This window comes from Anas platyrhynchos, chromosome W, assembly GCF_047663525.1.
Source record: "Anas platyrhynchos isolate ZD024472 breed Pekin duck chromosome W, IASCAAS_PekinDuck_T2T, whole genome shotgun sequence".
NCBI lineage: Eukaryota > Metazoa > Chordata > Aves > Anseriformes > Anatidae > Anas > Anas platyrhynchos.
Window position 1 is genome coordinate 14,839,141 of NC_092620.1, and position 6,113 is coordinate 14,845,253.

Consider the following 6,113-nt stretch of genomic DNA (forward strand, 5'->3'; position numbering starts at 1 on the left):
AAGAAGCAATTGACTAAATTCTGGAAACTCGGCTCCCCTGAAAGACGTGCTTACCTTTGGCACTTCTCCAAATTCAAACTGCACCAAGAAAAGATGTGGGAGTTTCACCATAAGAAATATTATTATATAACTGTACCACAGCAAAGGGAATTAATTCCCTCAATTTGAGACAAAAGATGCTATTCTTAAAAGCTATATACTTGGGCTGTTGTCCTCTTTGTCATCTCTCAGGACCCGTAGATTATTAGCCCAGACCCCATCCTTGGAAGTGCTGATCCATCCATTCCAAGCAGGAGATTGGCTTCTGATACGAACATGGAGGGAATCAAAGCTACAACTTGAGTGGGATGGACCATTCCAAGTGCTCCTGACTACTGAGATGACAGTAAGAATGGCTGAGAAAGGGTGGACTCATTATACCCGGGTAAAAGCATTGGTTAACACTGAAACCTGACAGACTGTCTTAATAGATACTTTTAAAGTTAAAAATATTAAAACTAACTATAGTAAACATTAACCTTAACTTAAACCTTTATACTCAGTCCTGAGAAGGAATAGATTTTGAAGTTGAGCTCCCTTCACATAATCCTGGCTACAATATACTGTGTTATCAAAGGTGCCTTTTAAACAACAATGATAGAAACTCAGGGGGCAATAGTACTGACCCTGGGTGTGGAAATATTATCCATGAAGTAGGGACTAATCCATACTGTACTGAATATGGTAGCTACGGGAATGCTAATACGCATAATGCACACCAGATACAACACGGGAATTCTGTAACTGGATGACCTGTCCCGAATGGCAAGGGGTGGTACTGGCTATGTGGCCATAAATCCAGGAAGGTGTTGCCCCTAGGATAGAAGGGAGTTTGCACCCTGAAGGCAATAATTCCGAATGTAACTATTATCGAAGACCCACAAAGCCAAAGCCCCCTTGAGACCACACGCAGAATTAAGCGGACTCCAGATAATCCTCTAGTAAAAAGAAACAGGGCATTTCACAGTTTTCAAAGGTGGTTTCTACCTTGGTTAAGGGTGAGTGAATTAGAAAAAGCTGTTGTAAATATCTCAGCTACAACGGAAGAACTGGAAAATAACACTCTGGATGCAGTCCAGGCACTACAAGAGGAGGTAACAAGTTTGTCAAAAATAGTACTCCAGGACTGAATGGTATTAGATTTATTACTAGCCTCACAAGGAAGAGTGTGCACTGTAATTAATGCTAGTTCCTGTATGTATGTAGATCAAACAGGACGAACTGAGGCTGATCTCAAAAATATTTGGGAAAAAAACAAGATCCTACATAGAGTGACTCAAGATGACACTTCCTGGGGATTTAGAAACATTTGGGAGAAATTAACTTAATGGTTACCTGAATGGAATTGGCTCAAACAACAATTTGTTGGTATTATAATAATGGCATTGCGTATCTATCATCCCCCGTGACATCCGAAGAAAAATATTGCTCTCTAATGTTGGAAAAATCAAGAGTGGGGAGGTGCATGAAGAGGTGCAAAAACAATAGGAGTAAGAAAAGAAGAGGGGGGAATTGCGAGAAACAAGTTGTGTTTTTGCAGTAGAAGGAGTTTTTGCAGTGGAAAATTCCACTAACCTTGCGTACTCAAAAGTGATTATGCAGGCATGAGAGTGGCATAGCAGTGGAGAATATGTTAAGCAGATAAGGGGAAGGTCCCACTGTCCCAAAATAAGAAGGATAGCTAAGAAGAACAGGATGAGCAGTGCAAAATCAGTAAAAACAAAAAATCATGGGCCTTCTAGTCACGAGAGAAGGAGAAAAAAAAAAAAAAAAAAAAAGGAAAAGGAGAAATTAATGGTTGGTCAAATAAAATTGTACATACATGGTATAGTGTTGTGGTTTGACCTGGCTGACAGCTAAGCACCACTCAGCCATTTGCTCAAACTCCCCCCTTCCTCACGGGGATGGGGGAAAGAATCAGAAAAAAAAATGAAAGCCTGTGGGTTGAGATAAAGATAGTTTATTAGGACAGAAAAGAAAGGAAAATAATAATAATAATGATAGTAGTACTACTAATATAATAATGTGTACAAAACAAGTGATGCACAATGCAATTGCTCACCACACGCTGACCGATGCCCAGCCTATCCCTGAGCAGCCGGTCCCCCCACCCCAGCCAATCACACCACATTAATTGTTCAGCATGACATGATATGTTATGGAATACCCCTTTGGCCAGTTTGGGTCAGCTGTCCTGGATCTGTCCCCTCCCAGCTCCTGATGCACCCCAGACTTCCCGCTTGCAGGACAGTGTGAGAAGCTGAAAAGTCCTTGACTTGGTGTAAGCACTGCTCTGTAACAACTAAAACATCAGTGTGTTATCTCATCCTAAAACCAAAACACAGCACCCTACCAGCTACTAGGAGGAAAATTAACTCTATTCTATTTGAAACCAGGACAAAAGGCAAACTAAAGTAATTTCTAAAGTATTTGTTAGTTTAATAGTCTGCTTATTTCCGTAACTACCATGACTATGGAAACTACCATGACTATGGAATGTGGACCTCTATCTGATGACATTCCCAAAGGTATTCCAAATCTCGAAATTTTCTTTTTTAACAATGATTTTACTACTTTACTTGCCTTATTGTTACAAAAAGCCAGCCTGTATATGTGTCCACGAGGACTAAGCAGTACTTTAGCCACCCCTTTTCTTGGCAGTTCAGTAAAGTCTATTTGCCAAGAGGCTAGACAGTGAAGGGGACCAGAAGAAACTTCCCCAGCAGAACCTGTGGTTAAAATTGGCTGGGGGAAGATGAAACTGAAATAGAATGTTTGGTTGATACAGGAGTTACTTATTCAGTTGAGACAGGGAGTTAGGAGAATCTTATCAAGTAGAGATAGAGCGCTGATGGCATTAAACTAGGATGCTACTTAGTGCCTTTGCTAACTATGGTGCATTGTGCAAATTAACTAAAGCAAGAAGCCTTGGGCCCAATACCAAGGTCAGTCTCCTAATAAGAGTGTGAGCCTATCTTAAGAAACTGGTAGAAACTGGTCCTGCGGATGGACAAGAGCCAAGAAGCAACTGAGTCTGCACAAAGACAAGAGGTCAACTAGCGGTGACGAGGAAGAGTCATCAACCTTCATCCCCAGGACCCCCAACGACCACCACCAGGACACACTGTGCAAGCGCAGATGGGAGGAGTTTATGGAACTGACTCCTTGGAACTAATTTTAATATGAAGCGGGGACAGGTTATGAATATGTATAGGCGTATTGTGAAACTTCATGCATATGTAACACTTTCCTGCATACAGGTGCGCACGACTTTGGCGGGACTAACCCCCATGCTGCCCAGCGCTGAATAAACATACCTACTTTACAATCTTACTGATTGTGGAGTCAGTTTCCTCGATTCATTTGGTGAGCCAGGTAGGAGACGCTCTGCTGGGCTGCGAGGTCGATTGTGGAGCAGACGCCCCTAGGTGCACTCCGAGTATTTTACTCGGAGGAGCCTCCACTCTCAGCCGCTCACATCGGGAGCAGACAAAGATCTCCTGAAGCTGTGGACAAATGGTATGATTTACAGAACAGGAAGGGCCTGTAAGTCATATGCGTGGCTGGGGCAGCTGGTAAATCGCGCAGAGACATCTGGCATGCAGCATAGCCCCCGTATGGGAGGAGGGTACCCTACAGGCTGACCAATAGAGCGGTCAAGGGGTATTTGCTGACCGATAGAATCAAGGGGGATTTGCTGACCAATAGAGCGGCCGCTAGCGACCTTGAGAGTAGATCGAGCAAATCCCAGGTTACTGCTGCATCCCAGTTTTGGGAGCCAGGACAGACCTGCTAATGACTGTATAAGAAGCAGGAGAAGCGGAAGCGGGCCTCTCACAATTGTGACAAGGTTATCTGGGTAATATTTGCAGCTGCTGGAGGGATATTAATTGGAGTGTTAATAATATGTCTTATTTGTGGATGTCTGGGTATCTCATGTTGAAAACATTTGTGTAAGTGTATGTGTTTGAGACAAAGTATTGTTGTGAAGTGAATTATTCCACGAGGAACATGGCCGGAGACGATACAAACAAGTTTGGTTATTGTTTTAAGTGATATTCTTGTGGTATGAGCGAGAAGTGCAAGGGGCCTCTCTGTATGATTGTGTGATTGTGCTGTGAGTGAGTGTCCTGGTTTCAGTTAGAACAGAATTAATTTTCTTCCTAGTAGCTGGTGGAATGCTGTGTTTTGGCTTAGGATGAGAAGAGTGCTGATAACACCCCGATGCTTTAATTGTTGCAGAGCAGTGCTTATACTAAGCCAAGGACATCTCAGCCTTTTGCTCTGTCCTGCCAACGGGCAGGCTGGGGGTGCAGTAAGAGCTGGGAGGGGACAGACCCAGGACAGGTGACCCAAACTAGCCAAAGGGGTATTCCATACCATCTGACGTCATGCTAAACAATATATAGGGGTGGCTAGCCGGGGGGAGGGGGCTGGACTGCTCGGGGTTAGGCTGGGCATCGGTCAGCGAGTGGTGAGCAATTGCATTGTGCATCACTTGTTTGTACATATTATTATTATTTCCCTATTATCACCATTGTATTATTATTGTTATTATTATTATTATTTTGTTATTATTATTTTCCTGTCTTATTAAACTGTCTTTATCTCAACTCACGGGCTTCACTTTCCATTTCTCTCCCCCGTCCCAGAGAGGGAGGGGGGATGGTGAGCGAACGGCTGCGTGGTGTTTAACTGCCGGCCGGGTTAAACCACGACAGTCTTTTTGGCGCCCAACGTGGGGCCCTAAAGGTTGAGATAACGGCAGATCTGACCAGAGTGTGTTAAACTAAAATTGGTGTAAGGATTAGACCTGCTTAATAGTCGCTTGTCATAACGCTGATTGCTTTAATCTCAACTCTGCTGCGCCTGTTTTCCAAATTGAGTATTATAGTACATTATTTTCCGTATTTGCTCTCTGTCGTGTTGTTTATCCTCTCCGGGCCCTGGTTTCAGATCATTATGGTACTGTGTGTTGTAGCAATGGCTTATGAGACGATGAAATATCTGGTCATGACTCTAACTTGTTATTTGTATTCAGTAACATCGTCGACTCTGTACTTTGGAAACTGTATCTTGGAAACTATTAGCAATTATACCTATTGTTTTTTTCCATTAGGGAGTCAATCTGTGGAGGGGAAAGGGGAGGATATTTTTTCTTACTTGCTTACTCTCCCTTTCTCCTTCACCACCCCTGTATCCTCCTGGATCACTCTCCCTTCCTCCTTCACCACCCTCTTATCCCCTGAGCTTGTCACAATAGCTCTCCAAGATATTGAATATTCTTGGGATACTCAGACCACCATAGTCTTGTTGTTCTGCCTCCTGAATGCACTTCAGATTCTGCTTAAAGTTAAACAATTACTTAGGAAGCTCATCCGGAGATCTGCCCGGAGGCAGTATAGTTGTGGGTGGCAGGGAGTATGGGTGGATATGGGCAGGCATCTAGAGCAGTTGGCACCCCCAGTGTGTTGGAAATTCACCCCTGAACAATGGCAAAATCCTCAAAAACTGGCAGAATGCTTGAAAAAAAGGTGTCATGATTCTGGCAGTTCCAAAGTAACACAAATCATTGTAACGTGCTGGGGCCTGGCTCATGCCTATCGAGCTGCCATTGATACTGCTATCAACTTAGTGACAGACCCTGCGGCCACTCCAAGCCCTGTGACAGATCCAACGGCCACTGTGACCCCTACGGTGGACTCTGCAGCCGCTCCAGTCCCAGCTCCTGCAGCCGCTCCAGTCCCAGCTCCTGCAGCCGCTCCAGTCCCAGCTCCTGCCGCTACTCCAGTCCCAGCTCCTGCAGCCGCTCCAGTCCCAGCTCCTGCCGCTACTCCAGTCCCAGCTCCTGCAGCCGCTCCAGCTCCAGCTCCTGCAGCCGCTCCAGCTCCAGCTCCTGAAGCCGCTCCAGCTCCAGCTCCTGCAGCCGCTCCAGTCCCAGCTCCTGTAGCTGCTACAGCTCTGGTTCCTGCAACTGCTCCAGCTCCTGCAGCCGCTCCAGCTCCTGTGGCCGTGTCAGAGAAACGAGCTGTAGCAGTGCAAGTTGACCCTGCAGAGGGTATTCCAACCTCTGT